The sequence below is a fragment of the Chanodichthys erythropterus genome, chromosome 14, assembly GCF_024489055.1.
Source record: "Chanodichthys erythropterus isolate Z2021 chromosome 14, ASM2448905v1, whole genome shotgun sequence".
NCBI classification, from domain to species: Eukaryota; Metazoa; Chordata; class Actinopteri; order Cypriniformes; family Xenocyprididae; genus Chanodichthys; species Chanodichthys erythropterus.
The window spans coordinates 18,940,669-18,958,178 of NC_090234.1; the positions used below are offsets into that span (position 1 = coordinate 18,940,669).

The following is a 17,510-nucleotide window of genomic DNA, read 5'->3' on the forward strand; positions in this document are numbered from 1 at the left end:
CGTTTAAAGACAATCTTACTGTGTAAGCTAAAACATGTTTATACAAATTAAGTCCAATATCTGGTTAATGGACATCTGAAGAATCTAAAAAGAGAAGTAAAGCTGCTGTGTGTGTTCATATAGCATAATAAAGTGAGGAGAGCAATGGTGATTTTCCCCAGATAGACCATTATCAGACTGCACACGTTCCATTCACTCCATCAGAGAAGCTTCATTTCCTCCAGTCTGCTGGCTAGGCAGAAAACTCTCCTCCACATGTCATCAGTGGCCCACTGGAGAGGGTTAAATGACATGGGAGACACAAGTATCTCAATTATATCCCTGATGCTTTACACACTCCTAGCTTAGTTTAGCATTTTTATATAATATTATAGTTATTTAGGCCTATATATAAATTTTTAATATTTTTTTAAAGGTCCCATTTTTCAGTTTTTTTTTTTTTTTTTTTTGAAGCTTTGGTTGTGTTTATAGTGTGCAGTATAACATGTGTTCATGTTTCGCGTGTAAAAAAAAAAAAAACAGTATTTTTCACATAATTTACTTACTGTATACCGCTGTTTCCACTGCCATAAAAACGGGCTGATGACTTCCTTGTTCTATGAAGTCCCTCCTTCAGAAATACGTAACGAGTTCGGTGTTGTGATACGACAGCAGCTTAGCTTACCAGGTGTTGCAACACCTTCTCCAGACAAAGAGGGAACTGCTCCATCTTTCAAAAATAATCTTTGTGCGAATCCGGCATTAAACTGATTGAGATTGAGGAAGCTGTCCTCAGCAAAATGTGCTGCACATAGTTTTACATGTGGATTATAATTTTCGGGAACCGAGTTAAACATAAATTGTAACCATTGATCTCTAAGTACAGCGTCCCTGGGAAGGCCAAACAAAGGTGATTGGACTGCGGGATGAAAATAACAGCGTTTCGACGACATGGCGACAAACACACTCTACAAACGCAACTCTTGCTCTTCTCTGTGGGAGCGCAACAAGACCACGCCCCCTTTTTTGTGTATTCCTGTGGGCGGAGGTTAGTCAAAAAAACGTTTTAGTGACGTCATTAAAGAAGGAAGTAGAGGGATGTAGTCCAAACTGGCCATTCGATGTAGGCGACTTCTGTTAAATAAAATATCTCGCTTGGCATTGAACTTTGAGCTTTAAAATTTTACAGATTTTATTTATACTATAACAACAACATTACACACTAAAGTTTGAAACATGGGATCACGAAGAACGGGACCTTTAATACAAATATTTCATGTAATATTTACAGTATCTCACAAAAGTGAGTACACCCCTCACATTTCAGCAACCATTTTAGTATATCTTCAAGCGACAATACTATAGAAATGAAAATTGTATATATTTTGTAAGTACTTTGTAATCAATGTGCTGCTTGTATAGCAGTATAGATTTACTGTCCTCTAAAAATAACTCAACATACAGCCATTATTGTCTAAATGATTGGCAACAAAAGTGAGTACACCCTAAGTGAACATGTGAAAAGTGTGATTAAAGTGTCAATATTTTGTGTGAGCACCATTGTTATTTAGCCCTGCCTTAATTTTCCTGGGCATGGAATTCACCAGAGCTGTACTTGTTGTTGTTGGGATCCTCTTCAACACCTCCATAATGACATCACAGAGCTGCTGGATGTTAGACCACCTTCCGCTTGAGGATGCCCAACAGGTGCTCAATAGGGTTCAGGTCTGGAGGTTCAGGTCTATATACAAGTTTCATTTCTATAGTATTGTCCCTTGAGAAGATATACTAAAATAGTTACTGAAATGTGAAGGGTGTACTGACTTTTGTAAGAAACCGTATACATTTAATTTCAGGTTTATTTCAATAAACAAATGATTTTTTCTTATATATGAAGCATCTACAGAGAAGCATTTTTTTTAATGGTGCCGTAGAACGTCTTTTTAAAAGATGTAATAGAAGTCTAAGGTGTCCCCTGAATGTGTGTGAAGTTTCAGCTCAAAATACCCCATATATTTTTTTTTTATTCATTTTTTTAACTGCCTATTTTGGGGCATCATTAACTATGCGCCGACTTAGGCTGCGGCCCCTTTAAATTCTCCTGTTCCCCGCCCCCGGAGCTCACGCTTGCCTTAAACAGCATAAACACAGTTCACACAGCTAATATAACCCTCAAAATGGAACTTTACAAAGTGTTCGTCATCCAAATAAATACCATACTTACGCGATTAGACATGTTGCATGTTTACATTTGATTCTGAATGAGTTTGATAGTGCTCCATGGCTAAAGCTAACATTAAACACTGTTGGAGAGATTTATAAAGAAAGTTGTGTTTATGAATTATACAGACTGCAAATGTTTAAAAAATGAAAATAGCGATGGTTCTCTTGTCTCCGTGAATACAGTAAGAAATGATGGTAACTTTATATAACATAACGGTGTTATGTTGAGATTCGCCGGTTCTTCAGAGGTCTTTTAAACAAATGAGATTTACATAAGGAGGAAACAACGGTGTTTGAGATTCACTGTATGTCATTTCCATGTACTGAACTCTTGTTATTTAACTATGCCAAGGTAAATTATAAAAATAAAAAATTAGAAAATAATACGATAAAACATCTTCAAGGTTCTGCAAGGTGGTGTAAACTAATGAGCAGAACTGTGTATATTCTCAACTTAGACTTCTATTTACACCTATTTGAATACCCACAATGTGATTTTTGTGATTTTCAATGCCACACCATATCCTCACAGCACGTTCATTACTACCACCAATGCTGCAGGATTTGTGAGTGATGCAAAGCCCCTAAAGTTCCAAAGATAACTTGGATCCAGCTCAACGTCAGGCTTCAACCACACTGAGAGACGACGCCGACACAATGTGGCCCAATCAGGCCCGTGAGTGAGGGAATTACATTAGCAGATGACTTCTTAAAGAGAATCATGCCTCCGTTTTCTGCTTTCCCTCGGCATCCTGCCCCAGATAAGAGGAGGAGACAAACTCACGGGTTTGACAAAGCCGCCTTAAGTTGCCAGGCCGCATTAGGGGGTGTGAAGCATGCTGAAAACGCCACTTCAGCAGCGGAGGATTTGCTTGGATGACAGGTCTCAGTTCTCAACCCGCGCAGCACAGAATGTAAAGGCAAACGGCGAATGCTTGGATAATACCTCTAAACTCACACCTCAGTGGCTGCCGCCACACCTCCTGCCTGGGTTTATCCGCACACTGCCTGAGTGTGACACCCGATACCTCACCCCGCTCCTGGACAGGTGGAGAAACGCGCAAGCTGTGCTCCAAAAACTAGTGAGCTGCCTATTTGGACAGCATTTTAAGGCACCCAGGACTTTAGAATTGCCTCAATGTAATATTTATTGCCTCAATGTTGTCCTTGAATATTACAAGTTCTGGTGAGGAAAAGAATCATGTCTATTCTCAGAACAAACAGAGCAAACACAAAAGAACTATATTCACATGAGCACGTTTAAACGAAAGGATTTATACTGATTTGATATGCTACTCCACATAGGAATGCCAACTAGTTACTGACCTGATGCAGACTAATATACGCATAGCTGAAGCGGATTGATATCGTCTTGTGAGGTTTGGGTAAGGTAACGTCAAAATAAGCAGGGCAGTTTGAATAAAGTCTAGAAAATCCTAAATATATTTGTTGCACAATGCTGAACCATGACCCTAAAACAGTGATACAAACCAAACCGTGAGTAATTTGAACCTTTACACCCCTAATATACACACATACTGTATAGTGCCCACTAAACACTTAAACCAAGTACTGTAACTTTACAAAGTAGGACAGAATTATTACACACATTAACTAAAAAAGATGAAAACTTCCAAAAAGTCCTCAAGGCATATTTGGGTCAAATAAGCTGAAATGTAGATCTCAAACCGACATTCACAAAACTTTGATTCCATTACCTACTGCAGAAAGCAGCTAATTAACTTTACCATTTCTATACACACTTTAGTTCTTCATATAAAATAAGATGACTGTGCAGAAAAGAAAAAAAAATAGCCTTTAAAATAATGTTCCCATTTTAAATAAGATTTCACACCTAAAAGGACCCATAAAATGACATTTAAAAAAAGAAAGGAGTTATTAAGCCAGTTAAAAGTTGCTGAAAGTGATATTTCCTAACTTAGACCAAAACACCACCTTCATATAACATGACTGACAGGGAGAGAGTGCCTTCGTTTTTGCTATTGACAGCTGTCAAAGAGACAAGTGTGACATTTCAGGATCTCAAAATATCTGTCAGAGAGCAGGGACGATCACTGCAGAATATATATATAGTTTATTAATTCAATAGAATTCACACTTCAGTACGCTTTCAAGCGATCTTTGTTTTTTCTGTTTGTGGCTCATCACCATGATGATCCATCAGACACACAAGCTGCTCATTCCACGGCAGACTACAACAATTTCAGTGAGAACAGCATCTCACTTCATCCATCCACCTAAACTAACCACAGAAATGTAAATCATTCATTAAACACTGCAAAAATAAATAACTCCTGCAACAAGAAACTGAATCATGCATAAATCCAAACCAAATACAAACCACTAAAGAAAATGCTGCATTCGTGAATTTTAATGTCAATGTTATACTATGTGAGCCTAGCCTATATGTTAAATATATATTAGTCATAATCTTCAGGATATCTGCATGTTCAAGGGAATTAAATTAAAGACCTTTTAGGAAATTAAAAAATACTTAAGGACTTAAAGATCCTCATCAAGTCATTTAATAGGGGGAAATTACATAAAACAAATTTCAATCAAGTTTATATACCTTTTAATGATACAAACATATTCTGAGTTGGCTTAAAAACTTTGATTTTTCTCAGATGAACTGTAATTTTGACCACATTAATACTCATAACTTACAAAAATATAAACAAAAATATATTAAAGATATAAAGATGTTAATGTGAGGACTAAAATGGAGTAAAAATCAAGCATGATATCCTCTTTAGTGTTAAACCAAATTAGTTTATGGAAAATTAATATCCAAGCATATTTTAAAAACAAACTGCAGAACCAACTTTAGATACTTAAAAACAATATTTAAGACTTGATTATAAATCAAGTAGACTGATAATGTAAGATTATTGGAAAGAGCCTGCAGACACCCTGATATTTCTAAATTCTTGTGGCTGAAATCTATTTCTGAACTTATTTACTCAATTTTCATACATTTTAGCAAAGATACACAGCTACATAATACAGAAGATCCTAAAACTGTGATACGAGCTTTAGATTTGACCAAGCAGAACAATAATAAAAAAAAAAAATTACTTTGTTAACTTCACTAGTTCATTTGAAATAATCCTGCAATGATAACGGCACAAATATTGCATACATTCTCTCAATTAATATGAAGTCATGCACAAACATTATAGAAGAATTACAAATAGTTTGAAATAGTTCTCAATACACTGAAAAAACTGGTCTCACTCAGAAACTGCTAGTTAATTTCACAAATAATACAAAGAATTAAATGTTAAATTTGGAAGTAGAAAGACAAATAGTATTTTCTTGAAAAACATACTCCAACAATCTCTGAAAAACCTTATTCTGAAAAGCATACATGTCAACACAACAGTATTTCATCCCCACTACTCTTATAAGTCTGTCTAGAAATGCAAATCCCATGCACTGAAGAAAGTGCTGTGTACGATCAAGTTTTAGAAGTCGAAACCCCGATCAAAGATCTCCACCAGGCCTGTTAAAGAAAGCGCTTCTGACCTTTCCGCTCCGACCGCTTCTTACGTCGCCGCTTGAATCGGGTCCTAACGAGGCAGTAGTAGGCCCCCATGCAGTGCGCGGTGTCCACAACCAGGGCCATGGCCGGTTGACCCTGACACTTGAGTCGGGAGACAGGAAGCTACCTGACTGCACTGTCCTGTGTTTCTGAGCCACTCAGTGAAGGTGTGCGCCAGCAGCCCCCTTCCCTCGCTCCACACTTTCAGCTCTACCACACACAAACACACGCGTGGTCTCCTCCCCCCTCCTCTCCTTTTGGTACTTGGTGAGAGGAGAGAGAGAAGCAGGAAGCTCTGAGGAGAGGACACTAGAAAAGCTTTACAAGGTTAGACAAAGTAAACAGAAACCGCTGGAGACTTTGGCCGGATTTGTTTTCTCACTTCCCCTTTTCTTTCACGTACCCTGCTATTTTACCTGAGGCAAGAGCAGTCTGTTCTCGCCAGTCCAGGTAATGACATCACCAAACCTTCAGCCAATCAAAAGCATGGGTTCTGTTCTTCACATGGCCAAAAACACATTTATTCCCCTGACATCCTTTCAGCAAGACTTGTTTTTGGTTATATATGATAAAACTGCTATTATTTCATATTTTAATCCCTGTTCTGCTGCAGTAATATATTATATATATATATATATATATATATATATATATATATATATATATATATATATATATATATATATATATATATATATATATATATATATATATAAGGTCTTACGGGTGTGGAACGGCATGAGGGTGAGTAATAAACGACAGAATTTTCATTTTTGGGTGATCTAACCCTTTAAAGGTCCAATATGTAACTTTCTCTGTTCAAAATTAACAGTTTAAATAATGAGCCAATACATCAAACCTTCATCCAAAACATGTTTTTGTCTTACCCTGGTTCACTATGTTAAGCCTACTGTAAATAACTCATTTGATTTGCAAGAACTCAAAATAAAAAAAAAAGTTAATTAACTAAATCTTTTATGTTAATTGCTATCAAAATGTATGAGTTAGCTAACTCAAAACTTGATAGTTCTGCTTGCTTAAAATTCGGAATATAAATAATCACTGTAAACTCAAATAAGTTGGGCTAACTCAAAAAATTGAGGTAATCGGTTACATCAAGTTTTTTGAGTTAGCCCAACTTATTTGAGTTTACAGTGATTGTTTATATTTTAGACCAGTCGGGATGGTCTTCACAGGAAACTGCGTACATATGTCACTCATCTGTGAGTGTCTTGTCATATCCGTAGATTGAATAAAGTTGCTCCAGCTACGTTGGCGCACATACGGTGTTGGAGTGGCATAAGTTAGTTGTCACAATGAGTGAGAAAGGTTGACATGAACCACGCTAAATCTCAAACCTATGGGAAATCACCCACTTTGAAAACACTCCAAACAGAGGAGAGTCTGCTGGCAAAAACAAAATGCGACAGAGCTCGTAATAAAACAAGAATCAACATTGGAGATGGCAAACCGAGAACTGAGGGATCTGAAATGTTGTGAAAGTGACATGGAGATGCTGTATTTTATTGAACAGATAAATTGCCATATGTAGCTCTATAACAGAGTTTATTGTAAAGCATTATCTATTGTGAAGGGTCATATTTATCAGAGGGCCAAAAGTTACATAGTGGAACTTTATTTATATATATAAAAAAATAATAATAATAATAATAATAATAATAATAAAAATAATAATTGTCTGCTTCAGCCTAGATTTCTCTTAAAATCACAATGGACAGCCAGATGGAAAGAAAGATGGTGGTAAAATTTCTAAAAATGTAGTATTTATAGTCTAAAGGGTTATTCAAACAGGATGTGTTCTCATTTTTTATAGATATTTTTAAGTAGCTAAGATGGTAAAAGAAAACATCAGAGACTTAATATATTCTTGCTCACTTTCAGCCCCCCCCCATATGTCTAATACTTCTTACAAAATACACATTCATGCAACTTCTGAAGAAGCTCAGAGCTTATATTTGATGTTGGGCAACAGGGAATCTGTGAAAATGGATTTAAATGTGCAATATTTCCAAAGCAACCTGCCAAATAGGAGTTCGGTTTTAAACCAGCCCTGATATTAAATGCAACAGCTGTTCAGAGCAATTAGAGAAATCTTTAATCATTAAGCAGTCTAGATCTACTCACTTGCTCCATATCAGCTCATGTTCAGTTTCAGCCTGAAGATCTGGAAGTAACTCTAACGCCATCATGAGGCCAAAGCAAACCATTGCACCTTATCCAGTAATATTACTATACAGAAAATGTCCAATAAACCACACACACGTTCAGTCACAACTATTCAAAATAAATAAGAATAAATAAGAATAAATCAAGATTTTAGTACATTAACACATCCAATGATATTTCAGACTGCATCTATAAACAGCCCAAGCATTATTTTTATAACCTTTGGAAATGGCAGCAAATTTTCATTAGATTCTGCACATAAAAAGCAAGATCGTAGCTGCTCTGTAATATATCCAGTAAATTTACATATTGTCACATCTGAACACTGAAGCAGAATGTGTGAATGAAGATGTCACAAGGGCAAAAGGAGCTCTCCAGCACCCTCTAACGGAATAAGGTGGAACTACAGCAGTACCTCAAAGACATTTCAAGAATGCAATGACTGTATGCATACAAACAAACAAACAAACTTTAGCTGACCTACCCACTGAAATTATTGACCTGGGCAACACACTACAGACACCCCATCAGTAAACAACAACCAAGGCATTTCAGTATTCAATACTGAACCACTATGCAAACAAGTAAAAAAAAAAAAAAAAACTTCACACACACTACTGTTCAAAAGTTTGAGGTCAGTAAGAAAACAAACAAAAACCATTTAAAGGATAACTCACCCAAAAATGAAAACTGTGCCATCATTTACTCATCCTCCTGTTGTTCCAAACCTGTATGAATTTCTTTCTTCTGTTGAACACAAAAGAAGTTATTTTAAAGAATGTTGGTTGTTCCATAGTCTATGAAAGTCAATGGCTAGTGTCAACGGTCTGATTACCATTCTTCAAAATATCTTTTGTGTTCAACAGAAGACAGAAACTCATACAGGTCTGGAACAACGCAAGGGTGAGTAAATGACAGAATTTTCATTTTTGGGTGAACTATCCCTTTAATAATTCCACAAGGATGCATTAAATTGGCCAAAAGTGGCACTAAAGACATTTGTATTGCTGCAAAAGATTTCTGTTTCAAATAAATGCTGTTCTTTTGAACTTTGTTCATCAATAAACGTCACACAAAAATATTAAGCATCACAACTGTTTTCAACATTAATAAGAAATGTTTACTAAGCACCAAATTAGCATATAAGAATGATTTCTGAAGGATCACGTGACACTGATGCTGAAAATTTAGCTTTGCTAGCACAGAAATAAATTACATTTTAAAATATATAACAATGGAAAAGTGTTATTTTACATAGTAATATTTATTGACAATATTACCGTTTTTACTGTTTTACTATATATATTTTTTCTTATTCTGACATTAAACAAAATCCTACATTGATTAATAGATTACAGAATGACAGCATATAACGTTAAATTCAGTAAACGCTAAATTTATACCGAATACTGAAAAAAAAAATTCTATACTGAATCCGTGCATGAACTGTCACAACTCACACTGCCTGAACTCCACTGAAGAGCAGCACATTGTTGCTTTGGTCAAGAATCAAAATTTGCCAAAATGATTATATCATATGCATATCACATACTCTTTTAGTACAGGTATATTGCAGAATCCCACACGAGACTAGAGGAGATCAGAAGATACACACCTGGGTTTCCACTTGCTGTCAGAGAAGCACTCCTGCTTGATCACCTAGACTGCAAAGACACAAGAAAGAAAACAGAAATAAAGATTTTAATTCCAAATTCCAGCATTTTCAAATAAACCACTACCTAAAGTTTCTACCTTTGTGTAAAAGCGATATTCCACATCACTTCAAAGACACATTATCCACCACTCGCATGCTGCCAGTAGCATTTAGATGCAATCTCCAGCTACTGCAGATTTAGTTTCAATCCCCCGTCACGTCATCAACTTTCCAAGCTACCGAGAGTCTAAAAACTTTCACCTGCAGGTGAATACCGCAAAAACATAACCTAACAGCTGTGCTAAACGCATCAGGTGACGTGTCGCAAGCACAAGAACAATATGACCTCAGCTGTAAATGTCCCTCATAAAAGAAGAGGAAAAATAACAGTCCCTCGATCCAAAGGCCTAGCCAAGCAGAGGGAGGAATGGCCTGGAATCGGAAGGGGGTGAGGGAGATGCAAAATGATGAAAAGTTAAATAAAGGAGGGTGATAATCTCACAATAACAGTCATATTTGCAACCAGAAACACTGAAAGGAAGGAGCTTCCTTCCTATAAGCTCTTTAAATCACTGTTTTCATCACTAGGAAGATCTGTGGAGCAAAAGCAGCAGCAGCAGGACGCTTTATAGAGGTCAAATAAAACAGCAGTCCAATAAAAACAGTGGCCGGCCAAAGCTGTAGCATGTTTCTTTAACCCTGACTGCCTGTTCACTGAGGATGGTTTGCATCAGTGCTGATTCTACAGTGGCACAGCATAAAATACATATATTTTACTTGAGCTGTGACTTTCCAAGGTTGAATTAAACGCAATAAAAAAAAAAAATAAATAAAAAAAAAACTTTCTACTTCACCTTTCTTCAGTGACTGCATACAAACTTAAACAGATAGTTCATCTAAAAACAACAATTCTGTCATGTTCTCTCCCTCATTTCGTTTTTTGGCCATACAGTCAAGTCAAGTTCTTCAAAATATCTTCTTTTGTGTTATACATTATACAAAAAGGGACATGAGAGTGAGTAAATGACAATTTTTTTTTATTGAATTAACCATGTGTCTCAATCAGCTCCCTAGTTCAGTAGTCAGGGCACTGATCAGGGAATCAGCCACATTCACTTGCATGATATACTGATTCACGACCTAGGGAACTAGGGAGCGGATTGAGATGCAGGGTAAGAGAAAATTAAGAGCCTTTAAAAAAAAAAAAAAAATAGTTTTAAGTCTGAAATCAGTCTACCTAATTACTTACTGAATTTGTTGTCATAAAAATTAATATCATACAAAAAAAATGTCCCTGTGAAAATCAAGCAAAAAGGAAGAAACGGTCACTAATACATGGATTGCATCACATTTGATTGTTCAAACATGTTTTCGATATACTCAATTTTTGCCTAAATCATTCTAACTCTCAAAATAATAAATAATTACAAAATAATTCTTGTGGCTCAAGTGGTGCTAGAAAAGCAAAGACACTTTGAATTAAAAGCATCTGCTAAATTAATATCTGCTAAATTAAAATGATTGTAAAACATTCTTGAGTCTGCAGAAATGCGCTTTATAAAATAAACATTATTATTATTATTATTATTATTATTATTATTATAAATGTATAATCTGACCAATATCACTGACATGTGTATCCTGAGAAAATCACTTTTTTGACATGACAACTATGGTGTCCCATTCTCGGAACCTGTGCTCTGCATTTCACCCATCCAATTGTGGGTAATGGGATCGTTGGTCATTCACTCCTCCCACCTGCCGGTACTGAGACTCAAACCCACGACCTTCGGATTACAAGTCCGACTCTAACCATTTGGCCACAAACTGCCCCCACACTGAAAGTGAATGAGGACTAAGGTCCCCAAAAATCTAAAGAAAAAGACACAATAATGCATAGGAGTACCATAAAAGTATACTTCTCATCTGCTACTGTATATTATGCACACTGCAGCACTAGTGAATCAACAAATTTTAGTCTGTTCATCATACAAAGCTTTCATATGGCTTCACAAGATTTGAAATATATTGACATTTTTATAATCTCTGGTCAGCATTTACTTTTACTTTCATCACTTAAAAATATTTCTATTTGTATTCCACCGAAGAAAGTGATCTTGGTTTGGAATGACATGTGGGTTGTTCTCTCCAGTCAACACTGATACACAGGAGTAAAAGTCTGAGGGCACCCCTCACTCCATTTCTTGCAGACACACTTTTTTTTTTTTTTTAGGACAGCTCAAATTTAGAAAGCGAGTCATGAAGCATAAATCACATCTGTCACTTATGGCCAGCTGAGTTCAGCACAGACTGAAGAGAAGCACTCAGCATCTTTCTGAATCTAACGTCAAACATCAAAGACAGCGGGTCGGGCCACTGGGAAACCAGCAGGAAAGTACACTTCAAAAGTGTGAACTTTTTTAAGGTCAGCTGAAGTCTGGACTTTCTTTCCAAGTAAAATGTCTGGTATATTTTAAAAGCACTGTCATTTTAGGTCTTACAAACTCAGTTATCAAGGAATAAGGAAGAAACAGTCACTAATACAGTATATAGATTTCCTCACATTAGATTGTTCAAGCATGTTTTCAATTAATTGTACAACTACATTAAAAAAATAATGCATTGGCTCAAAAACAACAACAAAAATAATAACAGTTTGCATCAGTTTTGAGTTGACAACTGGGTTGACAGTTTTGAGTTGACAACAACCAACAACCTTCACTGAGTTAGAGGACCTTAATTTGTAGCATAAACACATTTTTAAGTTGATTACTCAAAAAAAATTAAGTCCCTCCAACTACCAGCTTTGTAGCCTTGGAATTAATCAATCTTACCTATTTCAGTTAAAATCAGCAGTTATCATCAAAGCACATGATAACATAACATTTAATTTATTATTATTATTATTATTTTTATTATTATTTATTAATTTAGTTATTATCATGTGTATTTAATGAACAATACATTACTTGTCACTGGCATTAGTGCATTGCTTATAGAGTCAATGTAGTGTCTACCTTCATGTATCTACTCTTCAGCACAATGGTGACCAAGAAAACTTGTGCTCAAACATAACAGCATTAAAATACTAAAGGTCTTTCCCTTCCCTAAAAACAAATCAACTAACACTTAATCTCAACAATTATTCTCCATATCCAGTCCTATACAAAGCATGCTGGGAACTAGAAATCCACTGCCAAATTTCTAAACTTATCAAGATAATTTAATTAAGTTACTACGACCCAATAAAAAAAAGCCAAATAATGCAGAAATTTAAGTTTAACTTATAATTAAGTTGACATTAAGTTGACGTAATGATCACCATTATGTCAACAGAACTCTACAAAATAATGATTGCATCTTAAAAAGGTTTAATTAAAACAATAAATTAGATTTTTTAACTTGCAAGTATCCATTTATTTAAGTTGTGGTAACAGGTCCCCTGAATTACTTTTTAGCATTTATAGTACATCTTAAAAGACACAAATCCTTTAGCCTAAATCCAATATTCAAAGTTGTTAGATCAATTTTAATTCTTATAGCTCAACAGGCACTAGTAAAGCTACTTTAAGATAGAAGCATCTGCTATTTTTTTAATAAAAAAAATAAAAATTTTGAATTAATAAATGTATAATCCAAAAACAGTGTTAAGCCAAAAACAAATCATTTTATATAAAATTTGATGCAACAACCAAGTTACCAGACAAACAAAACTATGAGAACAGTGTCTGGGTCACAGGGGGGCGCTGTTGCCCTTTTCTTGCTGGTTCTTGCATCCCCCAAATGGTTCTCTCTCAACAAGCTTCTACTACATATTACAGAGAATTATCAAATCAAACTCATCATACTGTTCAAATAAACCCAGAAACCGCTTACATACACTAAGCCAGGGTGATTACCTAAAGACTAAGAAATATTCCAGCCTGGTAACAATGCCTAAAACAATGGTGTAATGTGCTCTCCAAACTGTCCAAGCATCTCTTCAGCCAGTTTCTTCAGGGTCAGATTTATTTCCATTATAGTAAATACATTTTGATGGCTGAACAACAGCTTTAGGGCTGGAAATGCCAGAGGGCCCCTTACAATTAGGGGGGCACAGCATCAAATTAAATGAAAAGTTTCTACCGCAGAGCAAATAAGCCAGATAGCAGCCATGCAACGCACCACAATCTGCATTCGAGAGCATTGTGTGACCACAGCTAAAATGTTCAGTGGGGATCTTTAACCAGCACAGACATTTAGACGACAGGCTCCTCAGTCAGGCTAAATGGGATGAGGGAGTCACGCATGTTTAGATCCGAGGGCCTGAACTTCAGCTGTAGAGGACAAAAGGCTAATTGCAGAAACACTCTTCATTACAACGATAAAATTACTCCTCTGTCAACCCTCGCATTTTTTCAGCGGTCTAAGAAAAGAGGTGATAATGAGCTTTAACTGTCCTGTGCGCTCACTCTTCTTCTTGTGAAGGTTTACAGGAATAGTTTACACAAAAAAATAAACTTCCCATTTAGCAAAGCTCTAAATTTTTGGCACATGCAATTTTAGCAACTAGCAGAGCAGGTAAAACATCTCAGCCAATTACAAGCCTTCTCATTTTCGAGCATCACACTTTCTAAGTGGTTTCATAAAATCACACACGTTTGCCATGTCTTCAACAGAGTTCGACTGTCTCAAGATCAAAGCAGACCAGATGAGACCGGTTTTAATGCTGCCAATGAAACGGAGCAAAGCACTAAACCACCACTGCCATATTCCGTTTAAACAAAGCACAGGAATTCAATAAAAGAATACATAAATCACACCTCCAGACAGAACAGAGTTCTCTGAGAAAAAAAAAAAAAAAAAAAAACTAAAGATAAAGGAATGAGAAACCCCTGCCAACAACAGACAGCTTAGGTGAGAAATCAGTCAGGGTTGAAACGGTTCCCGTAAAACAAGAACCGTACGGTTTTCAACCCACAGTTTGATACATTGTTAGTACTGGCGTTAATTTAATGTTTAACGATACCTCTTAAATAATAAAAGGTGTCTATTTTTAAACCTAATTACAGTGATTCTCTCTACTGCTGAGGTCCTGTACAGTTAGAGATTAAATAAACTGTAATTAGGTATAGCAATAAAACAATACAAGCCATCTTAAAGGGTTAGTTCACCCAAAAATGAAATTTCTGTCATTAATTCTGTCATTCACCCTCATGTCGTCCCAAACCTGTAAGACCTTCATTCATCTTCAGAACACAAATTACGATATTATTGATGAAATCTGTGAGCTTTCTGGCCTCTGATAGACTTCAACATTATTACCACCATCAATGCCCTGAAGGTAGTAAAGACATTGTTAAAATAGTCCATGTGAGTACAGTGGTTCAAGCTTGTTACGTTATGAAGTGACGAGAATACTTTTTGTGCGCCAAACAAAACAAAAATAACGACTTCATTCAACAATTTCTTCTCTTTCCTGTCAGTCTCCTTCCGTTATTATGTCCGAACGCTGACTCAGTACTGGCTGACGCTTTACAAGTGTTTGCGTGTGATGCTGACGCAGGAGCTGGCCAATAACGAGTTACCTGTTTCAGTGGAAATTATATCAACACAAATGCTGCGTGTTTCAAGGCACTTCATTGAGCCATTAAGTTGACCTCAACAGAGGCACTACCACCTTCTTCCTAAGGGGGGCAGGAGAACTCAGACTTACTGAAACCTACAGAAGGGAACTCCTACTGTATGTACCAGAGATTAAATGGAGGAGGCGGCTGCCTAGAAGATGCTACAGTAGAGTGCACATGGTACGCAGAGAAGAACAGAGGCATTCTTGCTGTCAGTCATCACCAGACTCAGAGGCCTTCCTCAGGGCGACAGAACCTGCTCGGATGAAGAATGACCAGAGAGAGAGTGATAGAGAATGAGAGGGCGGGAGATGCAGACAGGCTATTTTCCCACAGGGAATTAAGTCTGTAGGTTCTCATGAAGATGACGCAGAGAGAGAGCACAAGCTTGTGTGCCCATCTCTGCTGCAGTGCACTGCAAGGCTGTTTCCCCCCGCTCCTGCTCCCAGCAGCTACGCTGGCAGAGCGGGCAGGAAATATAAAGCCATTAGACAGTGAAAAAGACATGAGGGGAAAATTACTGCTGCTGCCCCGAGTGTGAACTTCCGACAGCCAAGTCAGTAGGATATTAAATTTATTTAAAGATGCCTGGCTAATATCCTCTGTAGTCTGGTTTTACTATTTCCCTTAAGTCAACGCTGCATATACAGGCAAGGCGCAAACATCAGAGATGTGTAAACATTTGGTCAAAGTGTACCTTGTAAACTAGCTCCTCTGTAATATCAACAATATTGGCTCCTGTGTTGAAAGTACAGGTATCGAGGGACGTAGTAAACTTGCAGGGTATTGCTCGCTGTGCGCTAATAAGGGGAGGAGAAAACCGATACCATTTACAGACGTATGACCTTCTCTTATTCTCCAGTTACACCACAAGGGATCGGAAGCTTTGGCCCATTAGCAAGAGTCATTAACACTGTCTAAGTGCAAGTGGTCTAACACAACAACAGCACGGTTGCAGACTCGCTGGCTCCAAAGTAGGATAAGATGTTCTGGACCAGTTAAAACAAAGCAGAAAAAACAGAAAAACAGACTTCTTTGGATTGAGTACCATTGCTGGTTACTGTGTGAGTTCTTGGCAAGGTGCCGCAATAGTCCAGGTCTGACTGTATGTAGCAGGACTGGGCATGAGCATAATGCTCTGCTGTTTTTCCTTTGGAAAACAACATTCAACGGTTCCAACTTCTAAGAAATGGAGACAATCTCAACGTTGACCGCACTGCCTGAAACAACACTGTCAACCCCTATAGGACCCCCAGAGCGAAGCAGAGGAACCGGTCACAGTGTGGAATGATGGGTAAGGCCATGTTTAATCTACTTCTTGAAACCTAAAAATCCAGATCCATTCTTGCGCCTCCACTCTTTACTTGCACTTGACAGATTGGGGTTGTTTGTTTGCGGTGCGTTTCAGTATTCTCTGGGGCTTGCTATTTGGGTCATCTCTCCAGGGAGAGGCAAGGATAGTGTGCAGAAACCAGCTGGCCAGCACAGCTGGGGCTCATGGAACCCACCGGGTGACATCTGCAGTTCTGAGGCCAAGGGCGGGTACCCAACTTTGCCACCTGGGCACTGATTAGGCCTTTAGGGAGTGAGAAAAATCAGCAGAAGACCCTTAAAAATGAGAGGGTTAACTGTCAAATTTGCCTTGAGCAGAGCACTGTGGTGTAGCTATAGCTAAACTTTTCCTAAGCCTCAGAGGGTGGCCTTATGCTGTAACAAAACGACGGGTGACGCAGTGCAGCTTGTACCCAACAAAGAAGTCTTCCAGGCCAGGACAAATGAGGGAAGTATTGTAACCCCCCCCACACACAAACACTCTGCTCCAACAAAGCCCGCTCTGTAAATTCGTCAATGAGACTAAACCTGTTTCTATTGAGCTAGGAGTTTTGCTTTTTGGCAGAAACCGAAACCCAGTGATTAGTAAGGTCCAGCACACCGACCTGTGACAATCCAGACCAGTTACATCTCTGAAGATAAGATCTTTCTCAACACTGTTCACCAGTCTTGTCAGAGCAGCAGAACAATGCCCCTGAGTTTTTTCCCACGCAGGAACTCATGAGGAGCTCCAGCTTGTGTTACAGCAGTTGTGTTTAAGTAGGCCAGGAGTGTCTAAAAGAGAGATTGAGAGAGTAAGCAAGAGGGATCTCACACTTTGCTCGAGGGGGAAATGGTGGGTTTGAACCAGCCAAAAATTAAACACTGTCATCATTTACTCAACCTTTTGCTGTTTCTAACCTGTACGACTCTCTTTCTTTTGCAGAACATGACATGTTAAATAATGTTCCAGCAGTTTTGGTCC

The 17,510-nt window shown here is 37.5% G+C and overlaps 1 protein-coding gene across 6 annotated transcripts in view; it reads right to left on the reverse strand.

The window, feature by feature from the left end:
• adarb1b (adenosine deaminase RNA specific B1b) overlaps positions 1–17,510 on the reverse strand; it is a 177,668-nt gene that overhangs the window by 60,206 nt on the left and 99,952 nt on the right. For 5 of the 6 annotated variants that reach the window (XM_067408640.1, XM_067408634.1, XM_067408638.1 and 2 more), the window contains one exon: positions 9,570–9,618. The exons of the other annotated variant lie outside the window; for it this stretch is intronic. The gene's annotated coding sequence lies outside the window, so the exon portion shown is untranslated. The remainder of the gene's footprint in view (positions 1–9,569; positions 9,619–17,510) is intronic. 6 annotated transcript variants of the gene reach the window in all.